The sequence below is a fragment of the Sorex araneus genome, chromosome 2 (assembly GCF_027595985.1).
Source record: "Sorex araneus isolate mSorAra2 chromosome 2, mSorAra2.pri, whole genome shotgun sequence".
In the NCBI taxonomy this organism is placed as follows: domain Eukaryota; kingdom Metazoa; phylum Chordata; class Mammalia; order Eulipotyphla; family Soricidae; genus Sorex; species Sorex araneus.
The window spans coordinates 279,614,497-279,632,149 of NC_073303.1; the positions used below are offsets into that span (position 1 = coordinate 279,614,497).

A 17,653-nucleotide genomic window follows, 5' to 3' on the forward strand; every position below is an offset into this window, starting at 1 on the left:
ATTTAACTAGGCTGGAAGAGTGGGTTGGGGGGCCAGATCCATGGGCCAGATCCACGGGGCCAGATCCAGGAGAGCGGGAGAGAAGCGGAGAGAGAGAACGAAATAAACGGATCGAGCAACCAGTTTGGCCTTCTTCCTTCTTCCTTCCGTCGCCTGCCCTTGACCGACGGCACACACAGCGGTTCCGGGGCACCGGACGTGGGTGGTGAGACAGAGCCGCCCGGAGAGCCCGCGAGTGCACTCGCCCCTCTGCGAGCCTTAGTTTTTTACACCCAATGATATGGTCTTCGCAGATGGGAGCCTTAGGAAGGTGGTGAATACCTTCTAGAGGCCCTCGTAAGTGCTGATTGTTTCTCCTCAGTATAAAAGAGATCTGAGAGTGCTTTATGCTCACCACCATGTAGAAGGTGTATGAGAGAATGCCCATGTATAGATTCTCAGAAATCTCTCTACTTGGAGACTGCCGGGCACAGTTCTGCTCCTTGGACTCATGTGTCACTCTTGATTAAGAGGTCACTGTCTTTGTAATGGGATAGTGGTGAGAAGCAAGCAAGTTAATATCCATAGAGCATTAGTGCTCATGCTTACTACACAGGAACTGCTAAAAAATTTTCTCTAGTCTTAAGGAAGTAGGGGAGGGAAAGGGGTAAGAGATAAAGGGGGAGGTAAGGAAGAAGGAAATAACCTGGCTGAGGTGGTAATGAGTTGAAGAGGAATTCACAGAGGTGTTGACATTTGGGTCAAGTTTTGCAGGGTGAATAGAAGTTTGGAGCTAGACAAAGATCTAAGGAGTAGAAGGGCTGCCCAGAACTAAGTTTCTGAGTACTCTGTAAATTTCCAAATTTTTATTTATTTATTATATTTTGAATACAATACAGCAGAGCCATATAGTATAATATATAGTATAATAATTATAATATATATAATATAGTATAATATACTATTGACTATACAATACGGCAGAGCCGGGAAAGCTACCCATGGCCCACTTGATATGCCAAAAACAGTAACAATGATGGTCCTCCTCATTCCCCTGACCTGAAAGAGCCCCCAACATGCCATCGGGCTACACTAGCATGTGACAGGGATAAATGGAGACATTACTGCTGCCTGCTCAAGCAAATCGATGAACAACAGGATGACAGTGATACAGTGATACAGTGATTGTATTTTAGAAGTGGTGTATTCAATATGCCAAAAACAGTAACAACAAGTCTCACGATGGAGACGTTATTGGTGCCTGCTCGAGCAAATCGATGAGCAATGGGATGACAGTGATACAGTGTGATATGGTTTAGGAATTACTCCTGGCTCAGTGATGCTTTGCGATTACTCCTGGCCTGCTCTCATGAACAGCTCCTGGCATTCTTAGGGGATCACATGGGTTCCAAGGATCAGATCCTGTTGGTCACATGCAAGACAAGCACCGTACTTGCTCTACCATCTCTCCAGTCCTCCCAGATATGTTACTGTGACAGGTGAGAGCATGGGTAATCCTTTCTACAACATGACGACTGTTCTACATGCTGTAAGCTCCTCAAAGGAAGCCTCTATCTTTCTCTCTGTTTTTTTTTTTTAATTCCTGGAAGTTTGTGGTACCTCGCATGTAGTCAGTATTCAATAAATATTTGTGGGAGGAATAAATGACTCTTTGAAAGAGAACATCTTTGCTTGTGGGATGTGCTGCCATTAAATTTACTGTGCTGATTGTTTCTCATCAGAAGTGCTGAGCCAGGACTCTGTTTGCTTCTGGAATGATAGGAGTCTGCCTCCGTCCTGCTGGTGCTACTTCTTACTGTTCTCCTGACACATTAAAAATGTCTCTCTGCTACTCCAAGCATCACAAAAGTGACTATGACAAATGCCCCCCAAGAAGAAGCTAATTGTGTAGGACTTGGACCTTGGCAGTAATTTCTCCTGGAAATGATACGGTTTAAAAGGCTAGGGTCAAAGGAGATGAACTTGCACCTAGGCCATAAGAATTACCAGCTGTTTCTCAAATTTCCCATTTCTTCATCATAAATAGGAGTTATCTTTTCCAGGTTCCTGAGACCTGTGTCTCCTTGGTCCTGGTTTTGCTTGCTGTGGGATCTGGGGGTTTGGGTCAATTCCTTTTGGCCCATGCTGCCTACTTTTAAGTTTAACTCCTGGTCATGAGGCAGCTCAGTGGAGAAATTGAACATTTCCAATGGTGATATTCAACATTATATTAAATATAATGTTAGTGTTTCTACCAAAAGTTTTACCTAAAACACTAAATTTTGTATAGGGATCCAAGAGATAGAATAGTGGGTAAGGCTCTTCCCTTGCACATATCCAATCTTGGTTCAATCTCTGGCACTGCATATGCTCCCCTGAGCATTGCCGAAGTGATCCCTGAGCACATAAACAGGATAAGCATTGAGCACTGCCAAGTGAGGCCTCCTAACCAAAACCAGATTTAAAAAAATCTGGTATAAGACTGGGGAGAGTACAGGGGTTAAATCTGTGCAAAACATTCCAGTATTAAATTAAATTTAATTTTTAATTAAATTTTAATAATTCCAGTATTAAATTTAATTCCAAATTAAATCTATGCAAAGCCATATGCTTTGCATATGGCCTGGGATCACATGGACTACGTGGGTTTGAATCGTGGTCCTGCCACATAGTGTGTGACTGTGTGACTTCAGATAGTTTACTTAACCTCTCAGTACATCAGTCTCTTCATTTATTAAATAAATTATCAGCATAAAGTTGCTGTGGACTTACATGAATCACTGCAGAGCTTAGAACAGCTTAATGAGAAACCATTATCCCTGTTTCTTCTTTGATCACACAAGGATGGGGAAGATGGAGTCTCCTGGGAGAAGAACCACATCATCTGCATAGAGGCAGAGAGTGCTTTACAAAGTTATTGAGAGTTGAGTTTTAGACATGCAATATTCCGGCACCAAGTCTACCACTAATGTGAACTTCCTTTTACCAGTGCTATCAGGTTTCCCTCCCCACCACCCTGTGCTCCGGGTTGCTACCTTGAGAGGCACATTTTAAAGCCTGGTTGTTGTAGTTTGTATCTCATATTTTCAGTGTTGTTGACTCTGTGGTTTGGATATGCAGCTCTATCAATCCTCTACACCATTGATGAATCCGAAGCCCTTACCCCTGCTCCTGCAACACCCCCCCACCACCACCCCCGCCCCATTGCTTCCTGCCTACATCTTCTTACTTCCACCCTAGACTTCTCTCCTTCTCTCTCCTCTTCACTATACTCTGGAGTCAAGGGTGACCAATACATCGCCTTCCTTCCTCGGTTGATTCTAATGCCACTGATCAGTAAGATCATCCTGTTAGTCCTTGTCCTCCCAGATTAGAGCAGTATATTTCTGTTGTAGGGACACAAAGACTCCTTGACCAGAGTTATGTGGTAGGACAATATTTCAAATATCAACCCGGGTAGGGGAATATTTTCCAAGGTCTTCTGTTGCCAGTGGGGTGAGTGCACTCTGCACTTTCTCACATGCTTTGTGAGAACCACAAAGGAGGAGGAAGTAGAGAGATTTCTGCCACCCTCTTGCTTGGTCTATTACAGCCTTGATGGTACAGTGCCCAGAGAGACAAGTATCAGGAATATCTGCGTGAACTGCTGCATGGCATAGGCAGTAAGGTTCTATTGGCCCCACAAAGATAGTCATCAGGCTTCTCTTGAGACCCACTTGATCTGCATGCTATGGGATCTGTCCCTACCACCGAGATCTTCAGAGAGCCTGGGTACAGGCTCAGTCAAGGTTTTCTCTTTGCAAGTAAAGGGTAATCAGTCCTGACCTCTTAGGTTTCCCAGGTTTGCTGTCTATCCTTGCACAAAGGAATTTCAGAAAAAGTGAAGCAAAGAACGTTTTAATAAAGAGGGGTAAGAAAAAAGAAATACATCCAAGAGACAATTCAAGCTTCTCCAGAGACAGGAGAAAGTTTAGTAAAATAGAGTAAATTTGTCCTACATACACATATATTCAAATATTGAGTCCTCCAAATCACTGTATCACTGTCCTCCTGTTGTTCATCAATTTGCTTGAGCAGGCTCCGGTAACATCTCCATTCATCCCTGTCGCATTCAGGGTCAGGGGAATGAGGTCCATTATTGTTACTGTTTTTGGCAAACTGAATACGCAACTGGTAGCTTGCCAGGCTCTGCCGTGTGAGATTCTGCCTTGCTCTTTTCCGGGAGCTTTGTTTTATAGTCTCTGGATCTTGGCCTTTGATGAGATTACATGGCGGGGGGCAGGGGCAGTTTGTGGGTGTGATTGCCAAGCTACTGTAAAACTGGGGACCTGGGTGGAGGTGGCCCAATCCCAATATGAGCAGATTTGAAGAGGCTCATCTGAGTATATGGAGAGTGGCCTTGAGCATGGCTGCAGCTGGGTTCTGGAGGTTTTCAGCTATCAGGGTTCTGCTTGGGGTGGGGAGGGAAACTCAACCTGCCCCTTCCAAGGGGGCCCTAGTGAAGACAGCCTAGTGCAGGGGCAGGAGATTTTGCAGAAGCTCCTGTCCCCACAGAGTCCTCCAGATAAGAGAAAGAAAATAAGTGCCTTACGCTGGGAGGTGAGTGAGCCCAGAATGTAGTGTGAAGGTTTCCTAGGACCCACATGAGCATGTGTGGTGAAATTTTCACAGAGTCTAAGTAACTCATTGGAAGAGCAAGTGCAAAACCTGAAGAGCCAAGGCACACCAAGGCCAGGACCCCGAGCTCCTTGTTCCTTCCCATTGGGACACATAGCACCCACAGGTCCTTGCTAAGAGGCTCCAACGCACACTTCTCCCACCTACCCTGGAGACATTCTTTCCCTGTAAGCAGTGGGGCCCATGGAGGGGCCTGTGTTGTGATGATGGCGTATGCCATGGCAGATTGTGGGTAGGTGTGCCAAGGCCATGGCCAGTGGGAGATTCAAGGACACAGCAGCAGGACCTGGAGAGGCATGAATTCTTCCAGGAATGAGAGGCAGCGGCAGGATTCCAGGAGTAGGATGGAGGCAGAACATGGTCTGGGCTGGGAGGCAGCTGCAGGAGGTCTTGTCTGTGGGCCAGAGGAGAGCATCAGCAACCAACTACCAGTGAGTAGGACGCAAGGCCTTGCCAGCTCCAGGATGGCGTTGGTGCTTCTGTTCCTTTAACACCTGCAGAAAACATCTGGAGGCAGGAGGAAAAGATGAAAGACATGTGCTTGTCTCCTAACCCCTCACCAGATCAGCCTTGATGTGAAAATAGGAGAGGTACAAACATGAAAAATTTGCCTTCCAATTTATCCACATGTAGCCTTCCTTCATCTCTCCTGTCATGGTGCCATGGCTCTGTTTGAACAATTCCAATTCCTTTTGCTTCCAAGAGAGTAAGTAGTCCAGGTGTTCTCAGCCTGGCATTCAAGGCCTCCAAGGATCTGGCCCAGCCTCCTCTGCCACCATCATTGTACTCCACATCCTGTCAAAGTGAGCTCTGAGTCAGTCTGCACAGGGTCACACCCATTCCTAATGTTGAATTCTGGTAGAGGCTTTCTCTAACAGCTGGCTTTCTCCATCTTCACCAGACCAGTTGTTTCCAATGTTCAAGATCAGTTGGAACTTCAGCAACTCCATGAAGCTTCCATCTGCTTCCAGTCTCCTCTCCCCCCACCACCCCACCCCACTACACTCCCTCAGGCCCTTACTGCTTTTCACAGACTACAAGGAAATGGAAAGGATCAGATTCTGTGAGTCCCTTATTCCCTTCTCCATCCTGCACTAAACCTCCTTGGTCCGGGGCCAAGATTAGTAACCACCAAACCTCAATCTTCAATCAGCACAGCGAAGAATTCAAAATGTTCAATACTTAACGTTTTAAATAATAGAAATTCTAACCACAGGAATAAAGTCACCTTCCCCCAGTAACGAGTGTGCATTTGGTCCTTTTTCCTCCTTTCATTTGCAAGCTCTAGCTCTCAAGTGGGCCAAGGAGATTTTCTATGCATTTGTGCTGTACTGGCTGGCCATTTGTAACATCTGCAGAGACATCTGGATAATTTCATTTTCATAAGCATCGAGATGTTTGTGGCTCTTTAGGCACATTCAAGATGAGAGAGAAAAGCATATCAACATGAGTTCATGTAAAAACAATTAGCATGAGCGAAAGGGAGGGGGAGGCTGTACATGATGTTCTTTCAGATTTGCAAGTCCAGGCTGGGCAGAAATGACCTTAATGCACAGCCTAGGGCCAGGGGCATGGAGGGCAGAGGTGGGCTCTGTTTCTAGGGAAGAAACTTTGCTCTGGGTGTCTGATTCATCCCTTGTAGTCCTTTCACAGGCGTGGGGCTGGGCTAGATGGAAGGTCTGAAGGTGACCTTTGCTCCTGAGGGAAGGGTGACAATGCGCGAGAGCTTTTCACTCCTCTCTTTTCCCACCTGGAAAGGATGCTGTGTGGGGGAGGAGAAAGCACGCACATTTTGGTGCTGGACAGATCTGGGTTCAAAATAGATTTGGCTCAGCCAGGGGTATGAGACAGGCAGGACGGTACCCCATCTTTTGAATTTCAGGGATTTAGTTTCCCTGATTCTAAAATGAGAATAACAGTGCCTCCCACGATGATAACTGACACCTAGTGGGAATTCAATAGAAGATCCAGCCTTTGGCAGCAGGAGTGAATTTTGCCAGGAGGTCCTCAAAGAAACTCAGGCCTGCCCCCAGCTCTGTGCAGAAACTGCAAGCTGTTTGCTGAAAGAAAAGTGGACTTGAGAAGGGCTGGGAATTATGAGAAGCCACCAGGCAGGGGGATGTTGGGCCTCTGGCTCTGACAAAACTTTGTTATTTGGAAACCAGAACCTTCCTGCCATTCTGCCAGGAGCCGTGCTGGGTTCCTAGACAGAGTTGTCTAGTTCTTTGCCTATTAGTGTGTTGTTTGTCAGCATGGGTCCGAGGTAGCAGAATCCAGCGACAGCTTTCACCTCCCGCCTGCCAGGAAAGGCAGTCTCGGCTGTGTGTGCTGCCGCCAGAGCTGAGGTGACCTGCTCATAGTCACCACCAGAGAGAGACACTGGAACCTTGACCAGGATTTACAGGCCTGGGCCTTTGGAGCATTGGTCAGTGAAGTGAGTTACATTTGATTCAGGAGAAAGGGAGAAACTTACCAAAGAACATGAACGGAAAGCAGCACGTCAGCCCTTGGAGGGATGGTGTTTTCATGGTGTAACTTTCATCCATGAAAGTCAAATCTGAAAAATCCGTGTTTTTAAATTTCAGAATGTTAATTCCTTTTTTAATTATAAAACTAGAATATTTCCTTTGGGGAAAATGACCTCAAGATATAATAAAAATAGATTAAAAACCTAGAGAAATTAATGTAATTAAAATGAAAAGTTTCAGTCTCCAATAAGATATCAATGAAATTCTTCTTGCTGGCTCAGTATAACTATGGATTCTAGTGTGCCAACCATTCCACACGAGACTGGATGATAAAGTTCTAATGACTATCTTCTCTGGCTGAAAGAGAATCAAGATTCAGCCACACCATTTTCCTTCTGTTCCCAAAGCATTTTTTTGAGGTTGATAGGTTGTAATTCATTGTTTATTAATATATTTAAAAATTCATATGCTTTGATCCAGCAATTCCATTTCTAGGATTTATCCTATAGAAACACATCCAAATTTGAATCAATGTATGTGCAATAAGCATTTTTTTAAAAATGTATTTATTTTTTATGGAATCACCATGAGAAAAGTTACAAAGCTTTCAGGTTTAAGTCTCAGTCATACAATGATAAAACACTCATCCCTTCACCAGTGCACCACCAAGAACCCCAGTATACCTCCCATCCCACTCCCCCCTCTCCCCACCGTGTGGCTGATGATTTTCACTGTACTCTCTTTTTACTTTGATTACATTCAATATTTCAACAGAAAACTCACTATTATTATTTGGAATTTCCCCCCCCCAACAATCAGACCTGCCGAAAAGGCATCATTTGATACTTTGTTTTCCATTGCTGAGAATGAAGAGCATATGAGGCCACGTGGCCGCAATAGCAGCCGCACGGTTTTGGATTTCTGGTATTTTAGTAATTAAGTCCAGAAAAATTTATGCCAGAAGTCGCATCGCTGCAAGCTCGTACCTTCAGTTAGTGGGCTCCATATGATGGCGGTCGCCATGAAGCCGCAAAAGAAAAGGCCGAGAGAGAAAACCTTTCCCCTCCTGGGGCGGCATGGCCCATAGCTTAGTTCATAGCCTAGAGGCATTTCTGCAAGAAGCCACTGGGTGCCGAAAGTAGTTAGTGGGCTTCTAGGGTCATGGTCTTTTAGGAGCGGAGGAGCTGTTCATGTGCTGCCGCTCAGGGTCTTGTTTCCCCAAAGCATTTTAATATGGATTAAATATCTTCAATTTTAAACCTTGGACTCCATGATCTAGCACTTCTGCAATTTTCTCGGGTTTATGGCCTCCTGAACTCATAGTTTGAATTCTCCATTTTTTAAAATAAGACTTGGATCATAACTGAACATATTTTTTCTGTAGTTATCAGAGGAGCTCTGACATCTCACTGCCCTAGGGAACATTCACCTAACCTCTTCAGGGCCCCATAATGGGTCTAGAGAAGCAACTAGAAGAGAATGGAAGGTTCCATAAAGGTTGGAAATCTGAGCCTCTCTGTACACTGTGATCCTCTAAGATTGAAAGACTTCAGGTCAACCAGGTAGACTGTAGCTAGGGTTGAACTCAGAAGGGGGCAGAATCAAAATGTTATCAAGAGGAAGAGGAAGACAAATTCTTTTTGTAGTCTCACTTGTGGGAAATAAACCTGAACCATTGCTATTGAGGTTATTAGTGGAGGAATGAGTTCTAAGGGTTCAGATGGATAGAAAAACATAAAAAAGAAACTAATGAAGGAGATTTACTTTTGCTGTTCCAAATAAGGTTTGGGACCTACATTAGAGGCTAAAGATACAAAAAGTTAAAATCCAACAAAAAGATCCTTCAGTCATTTTTTTTTCTCCTCTTACTCATTTCTATTCTTCAAGTTTCTAAAAAGAGGAATCTAAACATTCCAGTTTCTTATTTCCCATTTTTCACCTACCAATAGCAATCTGTCTTTAGCCCTGCCCTGACAGCAAACCACTTTTCCAATTACCTCCATGATGTCAAACCCCATGGACTGTCTCATTCCTCAACTTACCTGACCTCTGAGTAGTGATAAATGATACTGGCCATTCTTTTGTTCTGGATTCTGTACACCAGCCTCCTTCCATCTCCGCCCCACCTTTTGATCTCTCATATACAATTATTTCACGCTCTGAATTATTGGAACCTGGAGCTCACAGGGTTCTCTCTCTCTCTCTCTCTCTCTCTCTCTCTCTCTCTCTCTTTCTCTCTCACTCTTCTTACAATATCTAGACTATCTTCAAGGTCAGTCTCTTTTCTAAACTCTAGTTCCCTGTAAATCTCTCTCAGAGAGCCAGACCCTTCAAAACTTTGTCTTTTTGTATTATCTTTCTCATTGTTACACCTGGTTACACCTAGAAAGTAATCATCCATATCAGGAAACAAGGAGGGAGGAAGGAGGGATAGAAGAGGAGAGAGAGAGGAGGGGGGCAGAGGGAGAGAGAAAAACGGAGGGAGGGAGAGAGAGAGTGAGGGAGAGAGAGAGCACTTGCCATAGGCAGGCTTGGGGGAGGGAACTGGAGAGAAGGAAACAGGATATTGGGGTGGGAAATGTATACTAGTGAAGGCTGTTGGAACATTGTTTGACTGAACTTCTACCATACCCAAACTTATTTAAATTAGAACATAACTCTACTAAAGTTTAAATAATAAAATACCTTGAAGAAAATAGTGGAGAAGACCTTTATTGGCTTAAATTCCAAAAATTGATCATGAAAATCACTAATAATTAAAAAAAGCCAATTAGACTTGGTTAAATGAAGAATTTTTGTTCACCAAAGAGATGGTTAAGAGGACAAAGAGGAGCTCACATAGTTGGAGAAGATTTTTACAATAAATAACTGGATGACCATGGACTCACACCCAGAATATGCAAAGATTTCTTAATAGTAATATTTTAAGAACAGGGATATCACTTATGTGTGATAAGAAGCAACTTAATTATGCCTTTCACAAATTAGTTTTTCAAAAGGCTAATAGTCAAGTTAAAAATTACTCAACATCATTACACATCAAGGAAATTAAAGGTAACAGTATAATCATATCCTTCCATATATGCTCCTGAATGGATTAAATTAATGACTATAGTCTTAAGCACAGACAACTGTGACTCTAAAACATTGCTCCTGGGAGCTTGAATTGGTATCAACTTCAAAAAACTGAAACTACCTACTAAAACAAAATACATATTTATCCTGTAACCTTAATTCTGGATATTTAGATTAGAAATAACCTTAATTCTGGATATATACATTCGAAAATAAATCTTAAATACACTGAGTAACAGGTATAAAAATATTCATAGTAGCATTATTAATACTAGTGCAAACTGGAATTAATCTCAAGTTCTATTGATAATAGAATAAATAGATATGTCATGCTATACTCACTCAATGGAACATTATACACAAGCAAAAGATGACAAAGTATTGCTTGTAACAGGGATGAAGAGAAAATAAGGAATCTAGACATAAGAATTATGTATTTCATAATTTTATTTATATAAATCCTCAAGATAGACAATACTAACCTTTAGTAATACAGGTCAGTTTAGGAGTTACTTTTGGGAAATTTGATGGAATAATATGAATTCTACTTCAATTAAACAAACAAAATAAAATAAAGCACTTAGATTTGTGAAAGGAATATTTATTTTAGAACTCCAAGAAATATAAGAAAGCAAGGAATTTTGCTTTGAGTAATTTTTAACAGGATGCAATGCATTTATGGAATTAGCCTGAAAATCAATATAGATGTTTATTTATTAGGACACAACTCTGCTGGATGACTTGAGGTCTTCTTGTCAGTAGGTCTGGAATTAGTGCCTGGTATCCGTGCATAGCAGGGGTCAAACTTAGGAAGAAAGGATCAGCAGATAACAAGGATTTAAAGGGAGACAATGGCTGGCAAAATTGGCTGTGAAAAGACAGCCTGTTGGTGAGCACAGGTTTACTTCCTGATGTACAAAGAACAATTCAGTGGCACCAGTTTCTGAGAAGAGAAAAGGCTTTATATGAGATCCTGACAATGAGGAAAAGCTCAAGTCTGTCTCCCAGGAGGGCTTTGGGAAAGAAGGGAAGGAGTAACGCTGACTGATGAACTTTATGGGTGGTTCCTTGTGGGACTTCTTGCTGGAATAGGCTTCTGAGGTCAGGTTTCCAGTGTTTTGCTTCCACAGATGGGTAAATTTTAGTTACCTTGGTACCCAATGTCATTTGAATTTCAGTGCATTGACCTTTTGTGTATGTCTGGCTTTTGTTTCCTCTAAAATAACACAATTTCCCATTAGAACTAGCTCTTACTGGGATGAAGAAACAAACAAACAGTGAACAAACAATGACACCATTTCTTTACTTTGACGTGGGTCCTAATTTATATGGCATTAGTTCATCTGTGGGCAGACAAGCAAAGGACAGCATGTCTGTCCATTGGGGGAACTGTGACCCCAGGTTAAGGGCGGTGGCCAGGGCCAACCGGCCAGTACATCTGACAGAAATGAGACAGAACAGGGACCAGAGGACAGAGTGTATCATGAGGTGGCCCTGCGCTTGTGCTCAAGGCTCACCTGAGATTGATAGCTCTAGGTAGTGAGCAGGTACGGAAAAGCTGATTTGGCTCAGCCCTGAGAGCTGCTTCTATGGTGAGGGGAGGAGTAACAAGGCAATGATAAATGTGTTTACCCAAGGAAGGTAAAGAAACCAGGCTTTGAACACTAAGGTGTGTCTTACTGTGGAGGACCAGAGATTGGTAAAAATGATTCTTCAAAATTGTCAGATATCCTAAAAGTCCACACTATGTCAAGCGCTCAGAATCTCACAAATAAGCTTTATGAATTTTTGCTACCCAACGCAGAAAATATCTTCTAATCTGGAATAAACTACAAAGAGTGGAAAGAACATGGGGCCAGGTGTCAAGAAATGACCTTATCTCATTCACGTCTGACTTCTAAAAGTCGAATATTTACGATTGCTTGAAGATTCTCTGGAGATAAATAATGTTTAAGTCAGATAAGTCAAAGTGGGTGACGGGGTTTAAAGCAATATTTTGAGGACCAGCAAGGCTTGTAGCTCAAACACTGATAGAATTTCTTGAAAATCATTTTATTTCTATAAAGAGAAATAAAACTATTCTTGAATACTCCCCTGGTAACCTATAAAATCACCCTTCCTTTTCCTGTTTGGGCTCAAAACTATAGAAGGGAAACACTGAAAATATATCCCTGCTCTGGAGCCTTCTCATGATGTCATAAAATTGCCCACATGGTTTCTACGTTCCCCTTCTGCTCCCGTGGAGCCAGCCAGCCCCAGGGAAACAGTATGTGGCCAAGGGAGCCTTTCCCGCAAAGGGGGAGATTCTCAGGGTGCTGGCGCGATCACTCTTTTCCTCGTGCCTCTCCTGTGTTAGGAAGAAAAGATTTCAAATGTCTCTTATTTCTTTTAATTGCATGTAAAAGTTGGGCCAGGAAAATCTAGTCAACTTAAAATTAGCACAAAGCTGTTTGAGCTTCCTAAAGTTATAAGTCCAGGAAATGGTTTTATAAATAAAACAATCACTCTTTCACTAAGACTTCATAATGACTTAGTGTAGATCCGAAAGGAATTTTTTTTCATAAACTAAAAGCAACGCTTGTATCACTTGTATCACTTATCATCCCATTGCTCACTGATTTGCTCGAGTGGGCGCCAGTAACATCACCGTTCGTCCGTGCTAGTGTAGCCCAATGGCGTCTGCTCGCTTTAGGAACATGAAGAAAGTATAAAAATAAAGCAACATGGCAACACAGAAAGTAAAAAAATAATAAGAAAAGAATTTGCAGCAACTTCTAATAATTTCTAGGATTTGAAGTAACAACGTAGAAATATCACACAATAAAATGAATGTGCATTAGCTATTGTAGCTATTGTGCCAACATGATTTCCAAAAGGAGAAGATTAAGTATGGGAAGCAGCTCTGAGGTGACAAATACACTAGCAAGAGAGAGACATGGGTAATTCTTATGCTGGATGCACATTGAGTGCACTTTTTATCCTTCTGCCAGCAGAAATGGAGTAAATGGATCATGGAAGGGAGTAAATGTAAAACCCTTTCACCAAGAAGGCTGCCCTAATGGAGGCCGGGGCTCCCACTGACCTTGTCCTTGGCTCAGTCAAGTGTCAGAGTTAGCTCTAGGTCACTGACGGGGGCTACATGTCCCGAAGATAGCAGTCTCTGCTCTTCAGGCAAAGAACAGAGAGCTGGGGAAGGCTTCTAAATTCCTGGAGGAGGACAAAGGAAGATTACCCGAGGATACAAAATTATCAAGTCCTGCACACCACCCAGCTGACCAATATATTTGGGACCTAACTTCTACAGGTGAGTTGGATTATCTGGGCGGAGTTGGATTACTATTATCAAGTTCTTCTCTCTTTCCTTCACACTTCTTGCTTTTGTCTCTGGCTTAAATGAAAGATGCTACCTCCTTAGCTGTGGGGTTATCTGTTCAGACACAGTCTTAAGTTTTTATGTACCATTTTCTGGGTTGGGAGGGGGTGCTTGGGAAAGGGGGCATACCTGGCTGTCTCAAAGCTTACTCCTGTCTTTCTACTCAGGGATCACTCTGTTCAGGATTTGAGGGACCATATAAGGTGCCAGCCCGCATGGCAGAGCCTGGCAAGCTCCCCATGGTGTATTGGATACGCCAAAAACAGTAGCAATAACAGGTCTCATTCCCCTGACCCTGAAAGAAGCCTCCAATCATTGGGAAAGACTAGTAAGGAAAGGCTGCTAAAAAAATCAGGGCTGGGACGAATGGAGACGTTACTGTGGCCCACTCAAGTAAATCGATGGACAATGGGATGACAGTGATACAGTGACAAGGTGTCAGGAATCAGGGTTTGAACTGAGGTTTGCTGCATATAAGACAAGCATCATATCAGCTGTATTATCTTTCCAGCTACCAGTTAACAGATTGAACCAAAGAATTTGATAATTATATTTTTACTTATTTCTCTGGGTTAGTAATTTAAGTCCATAGGCATATTTTTATATGTAACTCTATATTCTAATTATCATGTACAGGTCATTTAGATCTGGTGCCTGCCATTCACAAGGGTGACAAATAAGCTCATGCTTGCTTTATGGGAGCCACTTGTAAAGAACTGGTAGCCCAAACCACTGAAGTTTTTTACACCAAGATTCTTTCTCCCAGGGTAAAATTGATTCATTTTTGGGATGACTTCATTTAGTTGCTATTATCTGAGTTTCATTTCTCCATAATTGATCTAGGAGTCTTTTTCAGGGTGTTGGAAGGAAACAGTATGCAGCATGGCTGAAATCTGCTAGATTTTTTGTCTTCCAAGTGAGCCATGAGGGACTTCTGTCTTGATCATATTCACTGGGGGTGGTCATCAAGTTCTTCGGTCTTCTTTTTTTTTTTTCTGCATTGAGAATGGAGATCATTCAGTTCCCTAGCTTCTGTGCATTGTTTTCTGGTTACTGTTTGTTGAATACTACAGTTATCTTTAACCCTCCCATCAAGTCCACCAGAGAAAGACAGTAACACCCCGATACTCTCCTCTATACCTTCTTTCAAGACTTTTCATGTGGCTCAACTGTTCCTGGGCTGAATTCGTATCATAGAGGGAGTCGCTTGCTACCCAAGCAGTTATTTCTATGTTTGTGACTGTTAACCCTTCTTGAGTACTGAGCTCATGTTCTCGTGCTTAGAGTAGAGCAGGCATGCTAAACACACGTGACTCTGGAGAGCTGGTGACTACAGGCTGGCTTTTACAAATCCTAAAATGCAACAGAAGATCCCAGGATCCTACCCAACTTTTTTCCGTTAGTATCATGAATTTCTTCGGCTTCTTGCTGAAATACTTGTCTTTCTCCTTCCAACCGAAAGGCTTATTCAAGAGCAGTTTAGTAATGTCCTCATGAGGGCCTTTCTTCTGAGCCAGAGACGAAGTTATTATCACAGCTCTCCTCTGAGTGGATGAAACCCAGTTTCAAATTTCTTAGCTGTTTTCAAAGTCCCAGCATATTTTACTGCTGGGAGGACAGATGCCTGCTCAAGTGTCTGATGAAGACACTTAAGCTTTATTGTTATTTGACATTCATTAGGGAACCATCTTCCGTAGGCAAAACATAAGCCATTTCTTTAGACAGGAGGCATAAAAGGACTAATGATGGGTCATAGGCCAGATGGAACAGAAGCAAGATAAACTGGGCCCTCCAGCCATTCTCTCTCCATCCTGTACTCTTTGAGAACTGAGAGAGAAGGAAGGAAAGAAGCAACTACTCCAGGCCCCCAAAGGTGGTGTCATCACACAAACATGGACCCCATTCTACAGTTCTAAACAGTGGTCATATCGTCACTGCAGTTTCTTAGTCTAGGTGCTAAAGAAATAGTGAATTAATTAATGCACAGAAGAGATCAATGGTTCTTCTATGTTTACTGGAGATCAGTGACCTGTGACAAATTCCTTGAGTTCTCATAGAAGCAGACTCCCAGGAACAGTGCAGCTGGTTCCAGTTTGTGAGACAGAAAGCTGATGTTTAGATAAATGAAAGTCACAGAAGGTATATGGCTCATCAGTGGTGCTCCTGGGATTTGAACCCAAGACTGTTTTCATTTCAAGTCCACTTCTATGTGGCTATTACTTGAGAATCCTAAATCTGAAGATCTACTTTACTTCCCAAATAGGAGCAAAACATGGAGTACATAAAAGGGGAAACAAATCCCCCAAGAACCACCCGCTACTAGAGGAAAAGAAGTAGAAATGTACATCGACACCTCCCTTTATTCTAGGCATCCTGTTTTTCACTGACTCTTGAGGTATTGGAGGATACATGACACATGCACATGTGAGAAAATGAGAGGGACATATTGACTGGGACAGAGAGATAAAGAGGCAGAGGAATAGAGGAAGACAGAAGAGAAAGCTGCAAGCATTGATTCAGCACGAAGCTGGGAAGCCATGGTTTCCACTAGATGAAGGAAAGAAGAAATAAGCATTAGGAGGCTTTAAAAATTGAATATTAGGGTGGAGGACTTGGCCCCAAGGATTCTTCCTGATTAAACAATACTAGGTCCTTTCAACAAATCTTCTTGGAAAGTTTACTCTTACTACTCCAAATGGAGTCATGGAATTTTTGCAAGAGGAAAATATCTATTTATTGGCTTAATGAATCTTCAGGAAAATTTGTCTGGAAAGTGAAGGATTCTCTGCAAGATTTCTTTAGCCATGTCAGAGATGCTAACATTGTAGCACTGACCCAAGTGTTTTCTAACCATTTCTGCTTTGTTGCCACTACTTACTTATTTTTGCTTCCACTTCCCCATCCTACACTCCAGTAAACCCCTCATTCCATAGTTACTACTTGCCAGCATATGAAAGGAGTGTCCCTCATGTTTAGAAATATATTTCAATTTACTGGGGCCTTGCCATATCCTTTACTGGGAAAGATATAGGAAAATTTCCCATCTTTCCCCTTCCAGGGAGAAAGCTGCTGTATTCTAAGACTCATTAAACTCCATCTGGTATATATGTCTTGAGTTTTTCCTGTAGGACAGTTTTACCTTGATGCCAGTTGAAGGCTTCTTGTGTTTGTGGGATACAAATTCTCCATTACAAAAATGTGGGAATCACTTTATGCTCTCTATCCATAAAACCATGCTGTCAAATTAAGGAAATCAGCAAAGCAGATGTGAGTGAACCCACAACCTCAGCATGGTTTCATTTTAATGCAAACTGTCCTATTTGGAGCAAGAGTAATTAGAAAATCAGCAGCAAGTTAGGGGAAAAAAATTGCTGAGCTTTATAATTACTTGGGGGTAGAGAGAGAATCCAAGATCCATTTACTGAAGGTCTCATTAAATTCCCCATTAGAGAAGTCAGGCTGTGGCAGTCTGAGTGTGGACATTGGGGGAGAAGGCTGCTGTGAAGAAAAAGCCAGAAATGATGTCTGTGGTCACCTTCATTTTGCCATTGAATCAGGAACTTTGTCCTCTATCTATGTTATTCTAATAGTCACTTCCATGGTAAAAGTTTATGTATTTGGACATCTTTTTACTTGTTTGGTCTTCAGGTGTCCAGTGTTCTTTTCTGCACCCCCCTGCCCCCGCCCTCCAAACACATACACTGCTATAGGTCAAATCATGCCCTTCAACAAGATATGCTCAAATCCTGAACATATCTTAATTTAACTTTCTTTGCTTGTGACTTTCTTTGGACATAGTATATGAGTTTCTTTGGAAACAGGGCCATTGCTGATGAAATATTGGGATGAAGTCATACTTGATTAGGTTGGAACTCAAATCCAATTTGATTAGTGTCTTTTCAAGAAGACTCAAACCAAAAAGCATTGAATATTATTATAATGGGGGTAGAAACACTGCACATATAAGCCAATGAACACCCAAAATGGCCAATTGTCACTAGAAGAAAGAAGCAAGGAATGATTATTCCACTAGTTTCAGAGGGATTATGGCCATTGGACACTTTGACTTCTAGTCATCTGA

General features: G+C 42.4%; 1 pseudogene; it reads right to left on the minus strand.

Annotated features, from left to right (window-relative positions):
* The window catches only part of LOC101553662 (protein FRG1B-like), a 49,977-nt pseudogene extending 41,830 nt beyond the window's left edge, over window positions 1-8,147 (minus strand).
* Between the last annotated feature and the right edge of the window lie 9,506 nt (window positions 8,148-17,653).